Source organism: Globicephala melas, chromosome 6 (assembly GCF_963455315.2).
Source record: "Globicephala melas chromosome 6, mGloMel1.2, whole genome shotgun sequence".
Classification (NCBI taxonomy): domain Eukaryota; kingdom Metazoa; phylum Chordata; class Mammalia; order Artiodactyla; family Delphinidae; genus Globicephala; species Globicephala melas.
In genome coordinates, this window is record NC_083319.1 from 83788110 (window position 1) to 83813363 (window position 25254).

General features: G+C 38.5%; 1 long non-coding RNA gene and 1 other non-coding gene across 2 annotated transcripts in view; one reads left to right on the top strand and one right to left on the bottom strand.

Annotated features, from left to right (window-relative positions):
- LOC132597420 (uncharacterized) overlaps positions 1–6706 on the bottom strand; it is a 57489-nt gene extending 50783 nt beyond the window's left edge. Inside the window, exon 1 of the long non-coding RNA XR_009564187.1 lies at positions 6617–6706. This is a non-coding gene — a long non-coding RNA (uncharacterized lncRNA). The remainder of the gene's footprint in view (positions 1–6616) is intronic.
- Positions 6707–11340: 4634 nt separating this feature from the next.
- On the top strand, positions 11341–11443 carry LOC115840263 (U6 spliceosomal RNA). The gene has a single exon (XR_004034402.1). It is a non-coding gene; the product is annotated as a U6 spliceosomal RNA (small nuclear RNA).
- The last annotated feature ends 13811 nt before the right edge of the window (positions 11444–25254 follow it).

Consider the following 25254-nt stretch of genomic DNA (forward strand, 5'->3'; position numbering starts at 1 on the left):
ATGACATTATTATATTCCTGGAGAACTTAAGATTTAATAAAACACAGAATTAGTTTGGTAAAGAGGCTAATTATAAAATAAATATATATAAAATAACATCTTTTATCCAGATTCACGATAACCAATCAGAAATGTAAGTGAAAAAAATTCTAAGTTGTGATCAGAACTGTATAATATATAGGAAGAAGTATTTTTTTAAATATAAATTTATTTAGTTAGTTATTTTTGGCTGTGTTGGGTCTTTGTTGCTGCACGCGGGCTTTCTCTAGCTGAGGTGAGCAGGGGCTACTCTTCGTTGTGGTGCGCGGGCTTCTCATTGCTGTGGCTTCTCTTGTTGCAGAGCCTGGGCTCTAGGCGCACGGGCTTCAGTAGCTGTGGCACGTGGGCTTCTGTAGTTGTGGCACATGGGCTCAGTAGTTGTGGCTCGTGGTCTCTAGAGTGCAGGCCTCAGTAGTTGTGGTGCACAGGCTTAGTTGCTCCACGGCATGTGGGATCTTCCCAGACCAGGGCTCAAACCCTTGTCACCTGCACTGGCAGGCGGATTCTTAACCACTGCACCACCAGGGAAGTTCCAGGAACAAGTATGTTTCTTTAAGCTATAGTATGTAAGTGAAAAGGCAAGCCACCGAGTAGGAAAAGCTATTTACAAAGCAAATATCCAACAAAAGAGAAAACCTTATATCCAGAATATATAAAAAATTCTTTCAAATCAATAAGAAAAAGACAGACAATCCAGTTTTTTTTAAAGCAAAAGATTTAAACCAGACACTTCATGAAAGAGGCTATCCCAAATCAATAAGCATATGAAAGATACTCAGCATCATTAGTCCCGATGAGATACACTACGTACTCATCAGAATGGCTATCTTTTTAATAACTGACAATGCTAAGTTGGCAAGAATGGAAACAAATGGAACTCTCACAGTGCTGGCAGTAGTGTCAGTTGGTACTGGTACTTTGGGAAAAGTCTGGGATTCTCTGTGAGAGGTGAACATATGCATACATACATATTCCTGGCATATACTTGATGAAAATGTGTACATAAGTGTACCAACAGACATGTATAAGCATGCTTTTGGTATCATTCATAGTAGCCCAGACTAGAAACAACCCCCCAAATGTCCATCAAGAGTAGAATGGAGGGGTAGAAATGTAAAATGATGCAGCCACTGTGGAAATGGTATGGTGATTCCTCAAAAAATTAAACATAGAATTATCTCAAGGTCCAGCAATTCCACTTCTGGATATATACTCAAAAGAATAGAAAGCAGAAATTTGAGTGGATATAGGTACACCCATGTTCCCATGAACAATATTCACAATAGCCAAAGTGTGGAAGCAAGCCAAGGGTCCGTTAATAGATGAATGGATAAACAAGATGCTGTATATCTATACAATAGAATATTATTCAGCCTTAAAAGGGGGACTGGGGAATTATTGTTTAATGGGTATGGAGTTTCAGTTTGGGATGATGAAAATTTCTGGAGATAGATGGTGGTGGTGGTTGCACAACAGTATAAATGTGCTTAATGCCACTGAACTGTACACTTTAAAATGGTTAAAATGGTAAATTTTATGTTATGTATATTTTGCCACAATAAAAAATTTTAAGAGTAAAATTGATAAATAGTGATATATTCATAGAGTGAAAGAGAGCCTCTTCAATAAATGGTGTTGGGAAAACTGAACAGCTACATGCAAAAGAATCAAACTGGATTACTCTCTCACACCATACACAAAAATAAATTCAAAATGGATCAAAGACTTAATTGTAAGACCTGAACCATAAAACTTCTAGAAGAAACCATAGGGAGTATGCTCTTTGACATCAGTCTTAGTAATATTTTTTTGACTATGTCTCCTCAATCAAGGAAAACAAAAGCAAAGTAAACAAATGGGACTACATCAAACTAAAAAGCTTTTGCACAGTGAAGGAAGCTATCAACGAAACAACAAGGCCCCCTACTGAATGGGAGAAGATATTTGCAAACAATATATCCAATAAAGGGTTAATATCCAAAATATACAAAGAACTCATTCAACTCAACATCAAAAAAACAAACAACCCAATTAAAAATGAGCAGTGGATCTGAAGAGACATTTTTTCAAAGAAGACATACAGATGGCTAACAGGCACAGGAAAAGATGCTCAACGTCACTAATCATCAGGGAAATGCAAATCAAAATGACAATGAGCTATCATCTCACACCTGTCAGAATGGCTATCATCAAAAAGACAACAAATAACAAATGTTAGCAAGGATGTGGAGAAAAGGGAAACGTCGTGCACTGTTGGTGGAAATTAAATTGGTACAGCCACTAAGGAAAACAGTATGGAGATCGCTCAAATAATTAAAAATATAACTACTATATGATCCAGCAATTCCACTTCTAGGTATTTACCCAAAGAAATCAAAAACATTAATTTAAAAAGATACGTGCACCCCTAAGTTCATTGCAGCGTTATTTACAATAGCCAAGGTATGGAAGCTACTTAAGTGCCCATCAATAGGTGAATGGCTAAAGACGATGTGGTATATGTATACAATGGAATATTACTCGGCCATAAAAAAAGAATGAAATCTTGCCATTGTGATAACATGGATGGACCTAGAAGATATTATGCTAAATGAGTAAGTCAGACAGAGAAAAACAAATACTGTATGATTTCACTTATATGCGGAATCTAAAAAACAAATGAACAAAGGTAAAAAAACAGAAACAGAGTTACAGATACAGAGAACAAACAGGTGGTTGTCAGAGGGGAGAGGGGTGAGGGGAGGAAAGAAATAGTTGTGGGAGACTAAGAGGTACAAAGTTCCAGTTGCAAAATAAGTGGGTCATGGGTATGAAATGTACAGTCTGGGAAATATAGTCAATAACTAAGTAATATCCTAGTATGGAGACATACTGTAGCTAGACTTATCATGGTGATCATTTTGAAATATATAGAAATATCCAACTACTATGTTGTGTAACAGGAACTAACATAGGGTTGTAGGTCAATTATACTTCAAAAACAAACTCATAGAAAAAGAGATCAGATTTGCGGTTACCAGAGGCAGGGGGTGGGGGAGAGGGAATTGGATGAAGGCAGTCAAAGGTACAAATTTCCTGTTATCAGGTAAATAAGTATTAAAGGTGTAATATACTGGCTTCCCTGGTGGCGCAGTGGTTGAGAGTCCGCCTGCCGATGCAGGGGGCACGGGTTCGTACCCCGGTCCGGGAAGATCCCACATGCCGCGGAGCGGCTGGGCCCATGAGCCATGGCCGCTGAGCCTGCGCGTCCGGAGCCTGTGCTCTGCAACGGGAGAGGCCACAACAGTGAGAGGCCTGCGTATCGCAAAAAAAAAAAAAAAAAAGTAATATACAACATCATAAATATATTTAACACTTCTGTATGTTATATATGAAAGAGAATAAAACCTAACAGTTCTGTTCACAAGAAAAAATTTGTTTTCTATTTCTTTAATTTTGTGTCTGTACAAGATGATGCATGTTCACCGAACTTATTGTGATAATCATTTCATAATGTATGTAAATCAAATCCTTATGCTGTACACCTTAAACAAACAGTGCTGTATGTCAATTATATCTCAGTAAAACTGAAAAGAAAGAGAGAGAGCGAGGGGGGAGGGAAGGAGGGAAGGAGAGGGGAGGGAAGGAGGGAGGGAAAGAGGGAGAGAGGGAGGGAGGGAGGAAGGAAGGGAAGAATGAAGGAATGAAAGAAGGAAGGGAGAAAGAAAGCAATCCCACAAGAAAAAATAAATATAAACAAAATTTTAAGAGTAAATTGGATATATTCTATATAATGTAATAATATATAACAATGAAAATGAAGAAACTACTGCTGCACAATAACACAGATTTAAAATTTTTGTTATCCAATAGCTTAAAATGTACATGTGTGTATTTGAATATGTATATAAAGTAAACAATGACAAAAATAAATGCAAAGGGACAATTTTACATCCTTAGGACTTTAGAGAACACATTTCTAGCAGTTTTAGAATTGCATTATGTTCCAGCTTCAACCATGAAGCTTTCTGAAAACTGAAGCCAAGAAAATTTCAAATGATCAAGGCAAATGTTTTTATAACTTTTCTTCTAATATTTTTTAAAATTTAATAAACAAGAAGGATAAATATCAGACTATTTTTTTCATACTGGGCCCTGGCATCCCTTCCCTAAACTGCATTGTCAGTTGGCTTCCTGCACCATTCTGAGGTTGTAACTACATGGAAAGCAATCTGGCTAGGAGCTGAAATAGACAAGGCAGAAAATGATCACTTCCAAGGTGTGAGGTTTGGAGGAGGGACAGAGTCAGGCATGGCCATTGGACAAGTGTCCCGAAGAGACTGCAATTTTTTCTTGACTGTTTCTGATGCAGAAACAATAATAGATTATTTCAAAAGAACTACATTTGCATCCACTTATTCAACAGTCCTTACAAGGAGAGAAAATGCCTGCACAGTTAGCCAAGTGTGATGCACAAGCACTCACCCTCATCCCTTAAGATCTGAGAGGACACTGACAGCATTCTGGTGACAATGAGGGGGACTGAGGCCAACCCCTGTCCCTAGCCAGGTGAACCAAGCTTGACTAGCCCTCCACTGCTTCAATGTCAATAAATAGGAAAAAGCAGCATGGAGCCTAGGAAGCAACGTAGCATGACTGGAGAAAATGGAAACAGTAAACTCAGGTTGCAGAAGAGAAACACACTTTTTTTAAGAATTATTTTTTAAAAAGAATGAGAAACACTCAACTTAAGCTGCAAAGTTATTCCCAAAACTCGTAGCCCTATACTACTCTGCTTTTAAAAAATTTTTTTATTTCCTTAAAAAATGAAATACATAAGGGTGGTATGTTAAATAGTGTTCCCCCAAAACTCACGTCCCCCCAGGACCTCAGAACTGGTCACTTTGGAAATAGGATCTTGGCAGATGTAATTAGTTAAATTAAGATGAAGTCATACTGGATTAGGGTGGGCCTTATAGGAAGGCCTTATAGCGTGGTGTCCTTAAAGGAAAAAGAGACACACAGAGACCCACACAGGGAAGAAGGCCATGTGAAGATGAGGGCAGAGATTGGAGGGATACACCTACAAGCCAAGGATAGCTGGGAGCCACTAGAAGCTAAGACGAGGCAAGGAAGGCTTCTTCCCTAGAGCCATCAGAAGAAACCTGGCCCTGTTGACACCTTGATTTAGTTGCCAGAACTAAATTTCAGACAACAGAGAATAAACTTCTGTTGTTTTAAGATGCCTCCTTTGTGACAATTTGTTATAGTAGCCCTGGGAAACTAATACTGTGAGATATACAAAAGGGTGTATATATATGTAAATGGACAGTTCATAATCAATAACAATAAAATAAACACCCATTTATCCACAATCTAACTTAAGAAAGAAAAGTTACTGGTAATTTTGAAACCCCTAGAGCGCCCCTCCCAACTCACAGCCCCCACTCCTTGTCTCTACTATCTGGTTTTTGTATTAAGCTTTTTTCCTTTTAATTGTAATTTATTTATACATACATATGGATAAATCCCCAAACAATATATTGTTTAGTTTTCCTTGTTTTGAGCTTTTATGTAAATTGAGTTATACTTTACATATTGTTCTTTATGTGTTTTTTACACAGTATTTTGTTTTGAAAGTAATTCATGATGATGTGTAATATTGCCTGTACAATATATTTTTTCATTTTACAACTAATCACACTATTGCCCAATATTTTTCCATTATAAACAATAGTACCATGAACATTCTTTATATGTCTCCTAATACACATGTGCACTGTTAGGGAATATAGCGACCTGAATTGGAATAGGCTTAGACTTGAAACAGAGTTTCTACCTAATAGAAGAATTGCTGAATTATAGGGTATGTTTATGTTCAACTTTATGAAAATTATATTTTTAAAATAATAATAATAGTATTAAAAGGAACTTTTTAGATATCGAAATCACAGACTTGAAACAAGACAGAAAAGATGAGATAAAAATCAGTTAATCCAAAATCTGACAAAGATAGAGAAAAAAAAAAACACAGAACAATCTCACTTAGGAATATAGATGTGAAAATTATAAATAAAATATAAGCAATTCAAATCTAAAAGTCCAAAGTAATAATATATCATTACCAAGTTGACTTTACTCCATGAATGCAAGCATGATTAAATGTTAAGAAAAAAATGCATATAATTTATAAAATTAGTCAAAGCATGAAAGTATATGATCATTTCAATCAGTATTGAAAAGATACTTGATAATATTCAGAATCTCTTTTTCTTTTTAACAAACGCCCTTATGAATCAACACTAGAAAAATAGATTCTTAACATGATGAAAAATATCCACAGTAGCTAAATTAGGAACAAGAATAGATTACTTGCTTTCACATCCATTATTCAAACTGGAATTTCTAATCTATGTATTAAGAAAGAGAAAGTGAGTTATAAATATTATAAAAGAGACAAAAATTAGAAAGGAGAAAAATTATTTGGAGATGATATGATTTGCAGATGATTTTTCACCTAGATAACAAAAGACTAAAAATCTAGTATTGTAAAATTACCATTGAAAAATTTCAACAAAAAGGAGACAGATATACATACCACTTGTCCATGTGTACAGCAAAGACAATTTGTCCAATATCCCCTTTGTGATGCTCACTCTTGTATATAACTTTATTAGATGGAATAGGGGATGGAATTTTCTAACATTCACATCATTATCTCTTTGCTTTTCTCTCTTATTTTTTTTCCTGTCAGAGCAGACAGCTGAATTCATGTACATCAAATGCATATGTATTCTAACACCATTATAAATAAAACCTTGATATCCAATTATACCCGTTTGCAGATTCTGCTTTTGCTTCATGCCAAGCTTGATGTAAAATTCAAACCGCTACAAATCCCACTTCCCAGCAAATAATCCTCTAGCACCACAAATATTATTGAAAAAAACTAGAATTTGCTAGGATGTTGACATTGGGAGAAGTTGAAGGACAGAGGTATATGGGAACCCTCTGTACTTTGCACTCAATTTTTCTGTGATCCTAAAACTAAATTTTATGAATTAAGAGAATAGAATTTGCTAACCATGTAGCCAAATTGAAACGTTGACACCACATAGCACACGTTATTTCCATCAGACAATTCCTCCCTAAGAAGTTCTTGCCAATTGTACCAACATGGGCAGTCAGGACCCCAGCTCTTGGCCCCAGAATTAAAAGGCCCAATTCTGACTTCTTCCAGCTGAATACACACCTATGATTTGAGGTCAGTGAGGTCAAGGAACTGTGCTCTCCAGAGCCCACATTCTAGAACTTTCCTTTTGTCCCTCACCTACTCTCTTTTTAAAGCTTCTTTTTCGTTTTCATGAAACCGAAATGTCAGCCACATGATCATTTCTATCCTTCACAACTATTACAGTCTTTCTGCAGTAAAACCAAGCCCTTCATACAAACAAAAGTTAATATCAACTGCTGAGACGCTAGAATATTCTTCACCTCATTTACATTTTTTCTACATATCAGCATTAATTTGTTAGAAATATTAAGGAAATATTTTCCTTTCACACAGCAACCAAGACAAAATAACTGAAAGTAAAATCAAAACTAAATGCACAGGATTCATACGAAAAGAATTACAAAACTTTACTGAGGTACCTGAGAGGTACAAAAAGTGGAAAGATATACTGTAGCCCAGATTAAAAGATTTTATATTGTAAATATGACAATTATCCAGAAATTAACATCTAACGGAATGAAACTCTAATCAAATTCACAACTGGATTTTAAATTTGAAACAATAAAAATAAATAGAATAATAAAGTACTTATATTATCTCATAGAGAAGAAGGCCCCAGAAGAAGAGAATAAAATCCAAAAACCATCTAGGAAAATATCAATAGAATGAACTCAGAAAAATTGAGAATTTCTGAATGGCAAAAAAAAAAGGCTATGAAAAAAAATTTTTAAGTGAAAAGATAAATGATAATCTAAAATAAATTTACAACATACAAATCAGAAAAAAAGTTGATATATTGGAAGAGGTGTTTTTAATAAAATAAGGCCAGTAAAACATGAAGTATTATCCAGGAAAGTATTCTCGAGGATTCAGGAATTACACATTCTCAGACACCATCAGTAGGTGTCAATCTGAATAACTTTTTAAAAGTACACATAGGGCTTCCCTGGTGGCGCAGTGGTTGAGAGTCCGCCTGCCGATGCAGGGGACGCGGGTTCGTGTCCCGGTCCGGGAAGATCCCACATGCCGCGGAGCGGCTGGGCCCGTGAGCCATGGCCGCTGAGCCTGCGCGTCCAGAGCCTGTGCTCAGCAACGGGAGAGGCCACAACAGTGAGAGGCCCGCGTACCGCAAAAAAAAAAAAAAAAAACATAAAATGCACAATAACATTTGGGTTATTGGTTCTTCTTTCAGGACCAGTGGCCTATTGGGACCAATGTAGTTAGTCCAAGGTAATAGTTATACAAAATAGTATAATTATCCGAGCAAAAGAATTACTGTCTTGACTTTTACAGTGAAAAATTAGAGAAGACTTGAATTTCCATCATTTTTAGGATTAATAAATAAAGTATGGCACACCCATGCGATGGACTATTGTGCAGCCATGAAAAACGATGATGCAGTTTCCAGCAATGCGGCAACAGGAGTGGCAGCAATTCTCCAAGATGCCCAGGAGGCAGAGCAATTCATCCCAAGGGGCAGCAAAGAAAATCCGAGGGATGAGTGAAATGGTACACCAAACTGTATCTGCAAACGTTGAAACTAAGCTACAAAAAGGCAACAGGGAAGAATCAATCTTCATGGTGGAAACCAAAAAAAGTGAAAAAGGAGCAAAAGGAACAGGCCGAAGTGGGTCAGGAAGACACTAAAGAAGATGTAACTGCAGAAAACGGAACGAGGAGGAGAGTCCACCCTGTGGTGAAGCAGAAGCAAAAGAAGCCAGGTTTGATGATGAATATCCTATTCCAAATCTTGTCCGTGGTATCCATTCTCCCCTTACTGTTCAGCTGTCTTGTAAAGGCATGTTTTTTAGACACCCTAAAAATAATTACGATTTTTTTTTACCTATTTAGATAAGTGTAAATGCTTTTTCTTAAAAGGTAAAATCAGGTGCTGTTGTTTATTTTTCTGCACAACGTGGAATTCAAGGAATATTGAATTAAGGAAATCTTTGACATCTTGTGCTCCAACTTACCATTCCATAGGCTGGGGGTAGGGAGGATTATATCCTTTAACAGGAAGCATAATTAAATGCAATTCACAGTCGTAATCACGCACTTAGCGTGTCTCAAACATTTCATTGCTGATCTTCGATACTTCATGCTGCTCTTTTGTAGAATAGTTTTCTAAGCAAACTTCTCCCTGATCTTGGTGCTCTTGGTCAGACTTGAGTGCCATCTGTGACATCTTTGGTAGCAGTAGCCCAGTTTATCCTGCAACTTTAATCATACACTGTGAAAGATTGGACTTTTTTTTACTATAAATTTATTTATTTATATTTATTTTTGGCTGCATTGGGTCTTCGTTGCTGCACGTGGGCTTTCCCTAGTTTCAGTGAGTGGGGGCTACTCTTGGTTGCGGTGCGCTGGCTTCTCATTGCAGTGGCTTCTCTTGTTGTGGAGCACGGGCTCTAGGCGTGCGGACTTCAGTAGTTGTGGCACATGAGCTCAGTAGTTGTGGCTCGCGGATTCTAGAGCGCAGGCTGAGTAATTGTGGCACACGGGCTTAGTTGCTCTGCGGCATGTGGGATCTTCCCAGACCAGGGCTCGAACCCATATCCCCTGCATTGGCAGGCGGATTCTTAACCACTGAGCCACCAGGGAAGCCCTGGACTTTTTTTACTATGTTGTAAGTATGTTATTAAATCATGAATTAGTGGGATTTTAACCTAACAATTTATCAATATTTTATAATATGAGTACTTTATATCCTCTTTCAAAGGACAATTTGCCTCCAAATTTTAACTGAAGTGATTGGGTAACTTTTTAGAAAAGGGCTGCAACCACTTTTTTTTGATTTTTTAGGACTTGCATAAAAATTGTGTATAGATTATTCATGTCTGTGAACAGGCCAGACGCTAAACCAATAAAATCTCAATTATAAGAAAAGCGATGGTGTGTATCTATTATATTTCATTGACTCTTAGACCTACATTTTTCACATAGGTTCTGCTATCCTCCTAACTGCTTGGTCATGCATGAACTCCAGCAAAGATTTTATATAGTTGTCATTTCAAATTGAGTTATGCACTTCATTGGTACTATGCATGTTGAGTTTAGTTATTTAAAATGTCTTTCAAAAGATTTCACCATAACCAGCATTGAAACAAAATCATATAATGTATGCAGAAAGATATGGAAACAGAAAAGCAGAGTACAAATGTAATATTACTGAAGCAAATAATATTCATTAGAAGAATGACCATAATTTCATATTTTCTGGGGAAGAAACAACCAGTGCTTGATGGGACCCAAGAAAGAAGATACCCAAAGTGACTAAAGATAAGAAAATGCAAAGAGATTGCCTTCACACACTGTAAAATCCAGCTTGAAGGGTGGAGAAACTGGCAAACTTCAGAATAGATGAAGGAAATTTCAAAGCATCAAGAAGCTGGTTGTATCAGACAGACAAAGACAAATACTGTATGCTCTCATTTATAGGTGGAATCTAAAACAAACAAACACAAAACAGACTCATGGATTCAGAAAACAAATTGATGGTTGCCAGAGATGGGGATGGAGGGTGGGTAAAATGAGGGAAGGGGGCCCAAAGGTATGATCTTCCAGTTATAAGATGAGTAAGTCCTGGGATGTAATGCACAGAATGGTGACTATAGTTAATAATATCGTATTGTACACTTGAAAGTTGCTGAGAGAGTAGATCTTAAAAGTTCTCATCACAAGAAAAAAATGTGCTATGTGTGGTGATGGATGCTAACTAGACTTATTGTGGTAACTATTTTGCAGTATACAAATACTGAATCATTATGTTGTACACCCAAAACTAATATAATGTTTATGTCAATTATATCTCAATTTTTAAAAAAAGAAGCTGCTTATGACACAGGACTGTCCTATCAACAGTGTTAGGCTATAGTTTAGTTCACAGCTCTTGCTTGCTTTCTTCCTTTTTCTCGCCCCCTCTTCTTCCTTCTTTCTCCCTCCCTTCCTTCCTTCCTTCCTTTCTCTCTCTCTCTCTCTCTTTCTCTGTAGTACCTAAAACAATGGGACACTAACAATCAATGATGTCTTATAGTCAAATGAAATATAGTTCTTTGTTAACAAGAAAATGTATCTCTGATACACTTTAAGTGTTCATTTCAGGAGCACATAAACTAAGACTAGAATCATACAGAGTTATCATGGCACCTGGGTAAGGATAACATACAACCTGGTGAAGTGTTCCACATTTTTTCTTTTTCTTAATCTGGGTGTTTATTTGTGAACATTCATCCATCTGTACATTTCTGTTTTGTGCATATTTTTCTAAGTGTGCCATGCTTTAATGTGTTTTCTTAAAATATCAGTATATAACAGAGTTTGCAGAGCATGGATCCCATTTTTGTCATGATGGAGGTATACGTGACTTCTCACATTGGTGCACATATTTCTGTATGTTGGCACAGAATCCAAATGTCAACAGGAATTATGGAAAGACAGGTGACTTTTACTTTCTTCTTCATGCTTTTCTGTGTCTGAAAATTTTTGACAGTGAGCATGTATTTCTTTCACAATGAGAAGAAAAGGACAGAAAGACCTAGTCCCATTTTTAAAACACACATACTTAAAGAAAACCTGCGTATTCGTTAAACAGCAATTCCACTTCACAGAATTCGTGTACAGAAATAACTAAGGACGTGCACAACAATTTAGCTGTAAGAATGCTCATCACATTTCATATCTCCTATCCAGTATTTTCATTTGAGAATTTAGCCTAAAAAATGATTTACGATGTAGACATATTTATTTACAAGTTTTGTTATCATAGTGTTTTGTAAAATATCAAACACTTTCAATAACTGGGGATAGTTAGATAAGTTACTGTATTGTACATTCACTTGAGGAACTTAGACACTAACATGGATGTGGATTTTGAAAAAAGTGTGATGACATAGGAGATGCTTATTAACACTGTCACATGAAAAACTGTAATACAAAACTCGCAATGCAGTATAAACCAAATTTTGTAAAACATGCACAAAATGAATATATGATATGTATATGCAAATAAGAAAGGAAGAAATACATGTAAATGTTTATACTGGTTATTCCAAACTGAAATTATAAGTTTTTAATTTTCTTTTTTGTACCTTTCTGTATTTTCCAAATTCTCTAAAACGAGTATTATGTGTTCTGTAACTTTTAGAAAGTCATTTTTTAATCACTGCAGTCACATGTACTTATCCAAAGAGCAAACATCCACACCGAAACAAAATTCTTATTCTAGAAGAAACACAGAAGGTGCCTCAGGCCCTGCTTCTCAGCTCTTGTACTCACATAATTGAAGGATGGCCTGTTACTTAGAGCCTATCGGGTTCATTTAAATGCAGTTCTATTACACCTGCTCATCTAGTTTCCTTGCCCAAAATAAATTAGAAATACTGATGGAGGCAGACAGAGGAATGCAATTGTCAAGAGACATAAGGATTAATGTAAAAGTGAGGGAGAAGAGAGAAAAATAATAATACTAGGCATATAATAATGTGTGTTTAGTGTCAGGGCATGGGAACCTATAGACCTGAGGGCAACAGTAAATTAAAACAATCTATATCCATATCCAGAATGTGATTCAAGACGTTAAATACTTTTACATGCAGCACTCTTCTATTAAAAACCTTCAAGTTATAAAATTTCATGGAAATGAACAAAGTTACAAAAGTCAGACCAAAGAGTTTTAAAATTCTTTTGATTGCACAGCAAATATTTATTTTCATAGATTAATGTTATACTACCATATATATTTATATACAAAGAGAAACATACACACAAAAATATAATTTTTAAAGGATCAAAGTTTGAAATCCTTGTTTTACACCCAAAATGGATCATCTTGTACATTGATTTGGTTCAGAATTCAGCAAATTAATGTCTATGGTTTTATTTTTTTATTCACATTTTGACTCAAAACTTCCCTTACTAAAAAGGAGGTGAAGGAAAGCAGCAATAAAAAATGATCCTGGCCAGTAGTTTATCTGTCACCTCGTGATTCTTCTGGCCATCTTACAAGAGAGCAGAAGGACAGACCATATCACTAGTTCAAAACTACTATGATTAAGTTCGGCAACATTTTGATACATAATGAACCATTCCTTTACCTGATAGACTCTCAATCTCTCAAGAACAATAAAAGCACAATAGGTCATCTTCCGCATACCTACCCTACACTTTAGGGGCCTTTACTTGTGTCTGCTCATGTCTTCTATCGTCACAAATCTTTCTTGATATAAGCATCTCAGATTTGAGACAAAGGAAAGCAATTTTGTGATCATTATCATATATATATATACACACACATATATATACACATATAGGTGTGCATATAGTGAGTTGTGCTAATATATGAGTCCTATATTCCATAGTAAGAACATTTAAACTTAGCAGGGATTATGAGTGAAGCTTAGTGATCAATAAGAATTGCACCAATAACTTAACAGTAGTGTTTCCCAGAAGTACAATGTATAGAGAAATTATGGGGAAAAGTCTTCTAGTTAAGAGATATTTACTTGGTTCTTTATTACATGAATGGCTGAATAGTTAATGATTACCATTTACTAACATTTGTAAAAAGTTTTACATTATATATACATATATTTACATTTATATATATATTTATTATATATAATAGATGTATTATATATATATGTATATATAATCCTAGTGTGAGAGATATTCTTTGACAAAGCAATTCTGTGATGAATTAAGTTTAGAAAATACCACACCCTTTTCTTGGAAATTAACAGTGTTATTAACATATCAAAGGCCCTGAGAAGGCCCATGATAAAGATACTTTGTCTAATCTAGGATTGCCTAATGTAGAATTTCCCAAATGTATTTGATCATGAAACCCTTTCTTCTTTGTCACCTACTAATATCTCATGGAACCAATGTTCCTGGGACTGTATTTAGGAAAGCTTTATCTCCAACTCCAAATAAGGAAATTGACCATGGAGAAGTTGGGTGCCCTACCCAAGATTTCACGACCAGTAAGAGGCAGCGCTGGGATAGGTTCCAATCTTCTGACCCACATCCATGGTCTTTACCTGACAACTTGTCTCTCACTCACTTTACTATTAATAATAAAAAAGCTGAGTAGGGCTTCCCTGGTGGGACAGTGGTTGAGAGTCCGCTTGCCAATGCAGGGGACACGGGTTCAAGCCCTGGTCAGGGAAGATCCCACATGCCATGGAGCAACTAAGCCCATGTGCTACAGCTGCTGAGCCTGTGCTCTAGAGCCTGTGGGCCACAAATACTGAGCCCACGTGCTACAACTACTGAAGCCTGTGCGCCTGGAGCCTGTGCTTCGCAGCAAAGAGAAGCCACTGTGATGAGAGGCCTGCACACTGCAATGAAGAGTAGCCCCCGCTCGCCGCAACTAGAAAAAGCCCACGCAGCAATGAAGCCAAAAATAAATAAATTAATTTAATTTAATTTAAAAAAATTTTTAAAAAAAGAGCTGAATAAAGAAGAAACCTATAAGTCCTCATTTAAAATATGTTCCCCTTGTTTGGTGATATTATTTTATGACTTTTCAGCTGAAAATAGTTCTGGTCTTGCCAATACTCCAGATTACTAATGAAAAAATGGGGAACTTGTAGTGGAAAAATAAATGCTTTATGAAAACTGAGAAAAATATCAGGGACTACTTTATTCTGAATATTATTAGGTTTTCTTTCCTTTAAAAAAAACATTGAACTGTGAGCTTTTATTGGAATAATAAAATATACAAGATAAGTTGTAGTTGTAATTTATTCTCCAAAAACCAATTCCTGAAACTATACACAACGGAAAGAACTATAAGAACAATCACTATGCAGATCACTGGGCTTTTCTGTGTATTTCTTACCAAATAATATTAACATCTTTGTATATATTTCTTGTTAAAAAAAAAGAGAAGAAAGAAAAGAAAAACAACTTTAAGTACTAACAAACTCTTACAGAGTTCCCGTGATATACCGGATACTTTATATACATTATCTCATTTAATTCTCAGCATGACCCTGCAAGGTACATGCTCATATTCCCATTTGAAAGGTAGGAAAATAGAGGCTCTGGGAGTCAGCACAGAGGTTAAGAGGAACTTGGGCTCCAGAGCCAATGCACCTTGGTTTAAAACACACCTCTCACTTCTAACTGTCTGACCTCAGCAAGTCAGTGAGCTTCTCTGCTTCAGTGTCTTTATGTGTAAAATAAGGATAATAATACTCAAACAGAAGTCATCAGGATTAAATAAGCCTCCATAAATGTAGGTTCTTCTTGTTTTTAAGTAAATGTCTGAAGCTCACAGAGTGGAGACTTGTCCTCTCTCATGGCAATAACCAGCTCCCTTACCCTCTGAATTTGCTGTCCTGTAAATGCTTTAAATCTCAATTCAAAACCAGTAACATGAGTGGCACTTCAATCTACTTTCTCCAGATCATAGAACAAGCGCCCATATGTGGCATCCCATCCCAGAAGCACAGAGGCCTGGCTCTGACCCTCAGGCAGGATGCTGCTGGACACACCCTGAGACAACCTGCAACTAACACGGTTCCCAAACCGCTGGCTACAGGGTCTCTTCAGACCCTCCACGTTCTGCAAAGATGTGTATCAACTGCGTGCACACCTGAAAACACGGGCAACCCAAACACAAAAACACCCAGCAAGAAAGGGTGGAGAAGCTGTCTTTAACAGGTTGATCTTTAATTTTCTCAAGTCTGTGGAAGTGATAAGGAAGAAACATTTTTTTTTAAATGGAAAAGCTGACTGTGACCATGAAGAAAATTCACTTCAGCTGCACAAATATTTATTGAGAGTTTACTGGTTCAGACCCTGACAGACGCGAAGGAGTAGGATTGGAATTTTAAGTAGTTTATAATTGAGCTTCCTATTAAATATGGCAGGTTGAACACCTGTGTTCCCTCCCCCAAATCGCTCTAAAATGACTGAAAACTAATTTTTCAAAAAGAAGAAATAAAGTTTAAACCCACCCTCTCAGCCCACCCCCATCCTTACTCTCAGCTAATGACCTCGCCTCATGTTCCAAGAAAAACTCCCCCAAACTCCCATCACCACGTCTCCCCCTTCACCTGCTGTAGCGTCCACACCATGTGCCCTTCCTTCCTGTGACTGAAGGCCACCTTCCAGCTGTAAAGCTCCCCATGCTGTGAGCTAGTTCAGAGAACCACTCCGAAGTTCTCCCCCCCATCCTACCCTATCATTTATCCTTTCTACAGGGTCATCCCCCGTCAGCATACAAACTAGCTGAACTCTCCTTGCTCTTTCATCTCCCTCCCTATTTCTCCACATGAAAGGGCTGCAAAACCATTTTACAATGCTTCTGCATTTATCCCAACTCCTCTCCCTTTTGTAGGCTCACTCCACTCATGTTTCCATCCCACCATCTTAGCGTGGTTACCAATGACATCCTTCTTGCTAAATCCAATAGTCAGTTCTCTCTTTCCTTACTTGGTACAATTTATCACCCCTCCCAACTTGATACACTTTCTTCCCTTTGCTTCTCCAAACACCACTCTTTCCCGACTGCCCCCACATCCCTCACATTTAATCCTTTGTTCTCTCTTCCTGTTCCAGGGGAACTTGAGGCCACATATTGAAGATGGTGGCATCAAAGGATGAAAGGACCCTGAGTTCCTGAAGATGTGGAGAACATCTTCTCATCTCCTTTGATGACCTACATTGGAAAGAAACCTTTATTGTGTTAAGCTAGCATGATGGAGAGGTTATTATATCGGTTAGCGTTGCTTAGCCTGACTCATATGTTCAACCACTGCAATAAGAAGACAATGAAAAATCTGATTAATCAAGAAAAAGACATTGAAGCAAAGTATTTAGACGTATGGATGTAGATAGCCAAAGAAACAGGAAAAAGAGGTGAAAGTGAAAGTGAAAGTGGTACATCCAAGGAGTAGTCCTAGTAGGACTAGGTTGGGGAAGGGTAGGTGACTGCTGGTTTTTATTATAAGCCAAATACTCTTGATCATACTTAAATTTAACTACAAATATGCATAATTTAAATAAAAATATAAATTACTGATTTAAAAGAGGTTTACAACTTTCGAGGAGAAGCAGACATGAAAACACAGATAATTATAGAATACATACTGTAAATACCCAAAGTGACGCATGATGTATTATGAGTGAAACATAGGAGAAGCTCTTAAAATGGATCTAATGCCCTTGAGTACAATAAAAGTTGTGTTCCGTTTGGTTGGGCTGTTTTGCAGGCTTTGGATATGATGGCTTCTTGGAGGGTAGAAAACTTGGGAGTGTTTTCTTTCTTTTTTCTTGTCTTTCTCTTTTGGGAGAAGTGTAAGAGGGAGATATTTTAAATAGTAAGTGGAAGAAGGCCAAGAATCAGGGCTCTGCTAGCACATACTATTCCTTTGTGCAAATTTTTTTAAAGCACCCCTTCCTTGAGACAATTTTGTCTGTTGGAAAATTGCCTTTACCCTCCTATGTTGTTAGAATTAGATGCTTTACTGACATCTGGTGGATAATCATCATAATAAATATTCAAGTTCAAATATTCATACCTGCAAAGTGAATTGCTCTCCTTAGATGTGTGATGTGGTCCATACGCAACCTGTACTCAGACTTTGGGCATCATCATTACTAAAATATCTGTTGACAGCTCCAGGCCCTTGGACCTTCAGCCTACCTTGCCAGTCCCTCTCTTTCCCCTTCTCCTTTCTCTCTGGTCCTCCTGTTTAAGAGTGCCTGTCCCCTCCAAAGAATCACCCCCTTCTTTTGCAGAGCACAAGCCTTGGTTTCAGCAGACACCTAGACTTTTAGAGCTTCTCCTTCTATCCCAAACTCTACCCAAAACTACGATGTAAATCCAGAGCCTACTGCTTATAAAATAAATTATTTTCCTCCTCAATCTAGAGGCAGGTCATAATTCAGTCTATCTTTTAATTAAGTTCTGTGCACTGGGTGAATGGGATCCTAAGGCAGCTGCTGAAGACTCCTGCCCTGAGGCTCTCTCGTTCCACCATTAGAACTATGAACACAGGCGCGGGCTTGGAGGTGCCACACCCACTCAGATTGTTTCCAAGCCCTCCACTCAGACAGGGGCCAGAAAATCAGTGCGAGCTTTCTTCACCACTTCTCTTAGGAATCTGGGCTGGTTTTGCTGATGGTTGCTCAGAGCCCCTCATTCAGCTCAGCTGATTAAAAGGGAAGCCTCACTTATTTTTCCTCTGTTTTTTCTGTTCCAGTTTACTTAAGAGATTGGCTGATACACATTTGAAGAAAGAAATAATAATACTTCACTCTTTCCAGGTCTGACTCCTCTCTTTCCCTTTGTGGGAAACTGAATGAACCTGCCTATGATTTGAGAATATAAAGTGACCCCAACCCCTTTACCTACATGCATAGTTTGATGCCACCACTTCTCTGGATTACTTCCTAAAACCCATAATACCAGATGGGATTAAAAGATGTACCTTCAATGGGTCCCTTTCTTGCCATCCATCTGCCCTAACACCACTGAAGGGAAATGAGGGAGTACAAGCAGGCAACCCGATCTCAAAGACTAGCTTCTGAATCATTTTGATTCTTAAAACATGCTGACCTGTTGTAAAACAGAATAATTCTAGGAAATGTAGTCCCCAGACCAGGTACAGTATAAATTCAAATGTCTTTAGCCAATTTCATCATACTCTTCTGAGTTTGAGTCCTGGGAAATTTATGAGAAATTGGGATAATTTAGTCCACAAAGAAAAAGAAAGAGAAAGAAGCCAGAGAAGGTTTGAATGCCTTGAGATATAAAAACAGCTGTTTTAAGGGTCTTACCATGCATTTTTATTTATGTCCAATAAAATCAGCTTAACCTGCAATTATGTAGCTTTCAGTTAGAGAAAGATCTTGAATGTGTGGATAAATAAACTTTGGAAGGCCATCCTCATTCACACTGGAGAGATTTATTTCTTTATTGGCAGCTCACCGGAGGCAGAGGAATGAAGAGATGGCTTCCCGAGCTCCCTGGAGCCCTGAGTCCACCCTACTCATTCAACAGGCATTGATTGGGCATCTCTATTTGCCAGATACTTGTGAGATTAGGAGTACAGAGTGAATAAAATCCTTGCCCTAAGGAGCCCATGACCTGCCAGTGGAATCCGGTTTGTACAATCCTGTGAGAACACTGTTTGTCCACCAGGTAAGGGGAAGTCACTCCCTTAAGCTAAATTCCTGCTGATCTGAGCATCTCTCAGACTTACCTGCCAATATAAGTGCAGGTGTAATTTAGCCTAAATCACTGAGCACCAGGAATCTATGCCTTCCCTGAGAAGACCCCTTGGCTCTCTGTAAGCCAGCCAGCATGGGAGGAAAGAGGGTTTTTTAAGCATCCTAGAAGTACCTTTACATGTATTATACATTATGGATGACTGAGGAGTAATGAAAGGAAGGAATTCCTACCCCAAACTGGAAATTTCAATGCTGATCTGTCTCTTCTGCAGCTGTAGTCGAGGCTTTGCTTGCCTGTCCAGGATCGCAAGTTTTGTAAAAAAATCAAAGCGAGGGTAATATCAAGACTGCACACACTGAAATGTGAAAATGTGTCATATATTTCCCTTAGTCCTCTTAGAACTAGGTCATTAATAGCATGCTTAATTAATGACAATTTTTCATAAATGTGTAACAGTCAAGGTTCCAGTAGGAAAGAGATGACATGCTCAAATTAGGATAATTCAAGAAATATTAAATCAAAGAACTATTTAAAATTTTGCAGGGAAACCACAAGGAATAATGCAGTCCCCCGGAACTAGTGTAACTGTAACTAGACACACAGGACTCAAGGGAAGAGAGGAAGGCATGATACCAAGCAGAAGGTGAAAATCCTGTAGAGGATGCCGTCTTGAGAGGAGCTGCAATCTTCTGTCAAAGGGCACAGCCATCCAAAGCCAGCCCACAGGAGCAGGGATCCAGGAGAACAAATATCCCAGCCTCACTCTCCTCCCTCCAACTCCATCAGCTGAATCCAAGAGGGAGCTGGAGGGCAAGGAAGCCCATTTTTTTCATCAGGTTCATTACCATTAGTAAGAGAGCCAGAGAGAGTAGATGTGGATGGGCAAAGAAAGCATCCAGGCCAGAACCCGAGGTCTGAAAATGACAGTTCCTAGAGTCCCCCAAACAACTTTAAAATGATCACAGTCAACCCAGGGTGATTAAGAAACAGATGTAGCAAATTCTCAGTCCAAATTTGACCAACCTCCCCACCCAACCTTCTGCCCCCCATGCACTTTTTTCCAGCCTTGTGTCATCAAGTGCCAACGGACATCCTTAATAAGTCACTGGAATGTGTTAATGAACTCAGTGGGTGGAAATATTTCACAAGCCATACATCTGTCAAACCATCATCTGGTACACTTTAAATATCTTACAATAATTATACTCCAATAAAGATGTTAGAAATAAATAAATAAATAAATATCTTACAATTTTGTTTGTCAATTATGACTCAATAAAGCTGAAAAAAATTATAAAATAATTTTTAAAAGAGAGAAAAATAATGTCACCTGAAAAAATAAAGATACTGGTAACAATTTAGTAAATGTATTTAGGATAAAGAGTCAGAAGCATGATTAATAAATGGAGGAGCACCCATAAAAGTTCAAAACCTTTCACAATTTTTAAAAATAATTCTTGCTTTTCTTCTCATTGTTCTATGTATTCTATATTGTTCTATCTATATTATAGATAGATACAGATTCTATAAAAATAGAATGAGACTTGCCATTCAAAATACCCAACTGAATACAAATATTTACCTTTTCTCTCTGTAAAACCCCCACTGAAATAATAAAATAAATATAAATAATTAAAATAAATCCATAGCAATTCCTGTAAACCAGAGAGCAGTGCCACCAGAAGATCAAATAGTGATAAATTCAGAGATAAAGCAGAAGGGAAGCAATTGATGGCAAAATTAATAGGCCTGAGGAACTCATAAACCCGAAATTAACAGGGAAGGACGTCCAAAAGTAGTGAGGTTTGCCATTCAGAACTTCTGAATAATCCCAAGTCAGCAACAAAGGCCTTGAGAAGGAGCCTTTAGGGGGCTAAAATCTGACCATTGGCTCTAGCTTTCTGAAAGTGCAATTCAGATGAGGCTGCGACCCTGGGTGGTTGCTGGGAGCCACCAAAGCTGATTTTTATAAGGGACAGATGATGCCCTTGTAACCCAGAACACAAGCTACTAGCACACCTGCCTTGTACCTGGCAAGAGGAGGAGCTCACTGTGCAGGCTGAGGTGCTGGAACCCACACTGGACACTGTCAAAATCAAAATACAGTGAGTAAATTTGCAGCTCTAACTGGCTTTATTCAACAATTCCTGAACTGGGCAGCATCCAGTCTAGCAACTTGAAGGACGCTCAGCTCCTGGGAGTGGTACAAAACGGAAGGCTTTTATAGAGAGGAAGGTGGGGCAAGGAAGCCATTAGCAAAAGAAACAAAAAAAAAGGTTATTTGGGGCCAGGACACCTTCTTTTTGGAGGGTAGGGAACAGCACGGGGTTTATCATGCAGATTGCCTCTTCTTCCTCTGGAGGTGGGGTGGGGGGTTGAGAGGACCTACCTGACCAATGACCTCATTGGTGCTGAACAGAAAACTGGTTGATTAAGATTACATTTCTGGGGAAGGTCGTAACTGCAATTAAGTTTGGTATTGAATCTAGGTTTGGCATCATGAACTTTAGCACAAGTGACACCATCTTGGGCTGTTAAAGAGAACAACCACATTTTTCTCTTTAACAGCACTTCAGAGGGGGACATGGGCTCCAGGCCCACAAACCAGCTGATGCCTTTCCTAATGATTTCAATCAGTATTAAATTTAATAAATTTTGTTTTTAAAAACATATGCGTAGTATAATCCCACCCTTCAGAAATTATTTCTGTACGTATGTGTGTGCACACACACCTAGATGCATAGACAGGTATCGATTTTAATGTTCAGAAAATATTAACACAGGTTTTGGGGGATAATTAGATTTAGTGTGGTTTGTAACCTTCTTTTTGTCCTTTTTTTTTTTTTTTTTTTTTTTTTGCGGTACACGGGCCTCTCACTGTTGTGGCCTCTCCCGTTGCGGAGCACAGGCTCCGGACACGCAGGCTCAGCGGCCATGGCTCATGGGCCCAGCCGCTCCGCGGCATGTGGGATCTTCCCGGACCGGGGCAGGAACCCGTGTCCCCTGCATCGGCAGGCGGACTCTCAACCACTGCGCCACCAGGGAAGCCCTCTTTTTGTACTTTTTAAAACACACACCTGTAAAGATTGAATGGACCACAAAAGGTGATGTATCCTCCTTACTGTGTCAGAGCAGAACTGGGACACAAGCACAACTTCTTAATTCCTCTACTTGTGGGCCTGTGAAACCTCGGTCACACCAGCTGCAGCAACCAGCCTTAACAACCAGCAGCAGACCCCCAGGTTCCCAGAGGAACGTTGGGTGCCTGACTCACCAGCAAATGTACTTCTTAGAAAATTAGGGGACAAGGGATGTGATGGGGGGTTCTAAGAAAATCGGGAAAAGACTGAACTTCCTGCCAACCTAATGGGTTAGAACTGAGACTCTTTATAAGCGGACATCAAGACAAGAGGGGCCTAATATATTCTTCCACGCTGTTCTCATCCATTATCGCTCTCAGTTGTTACCCTTCTTTTCAACTCTGTTCCCTCATTAGAAGGAAGAAAGGAAGGAAGGATTGCCATTTATTTTTATATTTTTGTATCTGTATATATATTGCTATATATCTTTATATATTTATGTATCTCTGATTTGCTAACTCAGTCTTTTAATCAACTGCTTTATAACACATATTCCAGTAGCAATTATTCCATTTATCTGACAATTGCTTTCTTCTCCCTCTATCTCACACTGGAATATAATCTCTAGGAGGGCAAAAAGAATACCTATTTTGTTTATCACAATATTTCCACTGCCCAGCACAGTCCAATGTCTATGTAATTAATAAAAAAATGTCCTTAGAGAACAGACTTGTGGTTGCCAAGGGGGAGGGGAGTGGGGGAGGGATGGATTAGGAGTTTGGGATTAGCAGATGCAAACTATTATATGTAGGCTGGATAAACAACAAGGTCCTACAGTATAGTACAGGGAACTATATTCAATATCCTGTGATAAACCATAATGGAAAAGAATGTTTAAAAAAGAATGTATATATATATATATATATATGTATAACTGAAAGAGTTTGCTGTATAGCAGAAATTAACACAACATTGTAAATCAACTATACTTGAATAAAATAAATTTTAAAATAAAATAAATAAATACATGTCCTGAGTGTCTACCATGTGGCATTTCATACACTGGGCACTGTATCTACAGCATCTCATTTTAGGGACTTCCTGCAGTTGGACTAGATATTCTGAAATAGCTGCCCATCACAAAACACTCAAATGGTGGAAGAATTCATCAAACACAATTTAAACCACACCGTTGTACTCACAAGAAAAGAAAAGACATCTCCACCCCACGTCACCCCGCCAAAAACCCCAAACCTGAAAGCTTAAAATAGAACAAATTCAGTAGCTGGGGTTACACTGGAGTGAGAGCCAATGCTGGTGTCAGGGACCCAGAGCCTCAGGAACTCACAGCCACGGGCATGGGAATAAGATACTGGCCCTTGAGTCCACTGAAAATGAGACTCTTGCAGAAAGCCAGGACCCCTGAAGTGGCTACAAACTCAGTGAAAGGGTGGGCAGGGGGAAACCAGCCAGAATCAGAGGGGACCCACAAGGAAACTTACCTGTCTCTACCAGCTCCCAGTAGAAAAATCAATAATCCTGTAGTCTCCCTGGAGATTCTGCAAACATAGGCCTGTTCACACAAGAAGCTGAGAAGAAATCCACCCTGGCTGGGAGGGACTTTGCAATGCGTCCCCTTGGCTGGGGTGACCACACATCCCCAAATTCCCTTCATCCCAGGTTTCCTGTCAGAGTGGGAGACAAAAGAGACCTTGTGGGAGATTTGGAGGCTGGAGGGGAAGCAGCAGCCATGTTGAAGCTCACACACTTCCTGGTTTACCTGCTGGTGCACCTCAACAGCATGAGGCCACAGCCAGGCCTGCAGCTGCCCCTCCTTCCTCTGGACCCTCTTCAGCTTCTCTGACTCCTGGGCCAGGTGTGTGTGTTGAGCTACATGATGAAGAGCCCACGCCACCAAGATCAAAGGTGACGAGAACGGACATGGTTTTCAGTCCGTCCTCCGAGGCTCCTGTCTCTGCAGTGGTCTGGCTTGTCCTTGCTCTTCCCCATGCTACAACCATCCTCTCTTCTTCAGCACCTGTGGGACTTGGCTCCAGCATCAGATGCAAAGGCTGCAATCCCACAGAACCTGCTTAAATGGCAGCCACGAGTGCATAGTCAAGTACTGCAAAAATCATATACGTGTACTTATCCTGGTGGTCCAACTGCTGTAACTGAACCCTGACTGACACAGCATTTGGTACCTGAGTCTGGTTCTAGAGGAGCAGAACCTTAAGGGTAGGTTCCCTGAATTGCTTCTGGGTTTTCTTTTCTTATTATTTTTTAAAACTTGAGATATAATTGACATATAACATTGTATTAGCTTTAGGTACACAACATAGTGGTTTGATACATGTGTACATTGTAAGATTACTACCACAATAAGTCTAGTTAACCTCCATCACCACAGTTACAAATTTTTTATGACAAATTTTTTTATGATAACTCTACTCTCTTAGCAATTTTCAAATATATAGTACAGTATTATTAACTATAGTCACCATGGTGTACACTACATCCCCAGGGTTTACTCATCTTATAAGTGGAAGTTTGCACTTCTTGATCACCTTCCCGTTTTGCCCATCCCTCCCCCCCACACCTCTGGCAACTACCAGTATGTTCTCTGTATCTAGGAGCTTAGCTTGTTGGGTGCTTTTTTATTTGTTTTATATTCTATACATAAGAGCATATGGTATTTGTCTTTCTCTGTCTGACTTATTTCACTTAGTATAATGCAT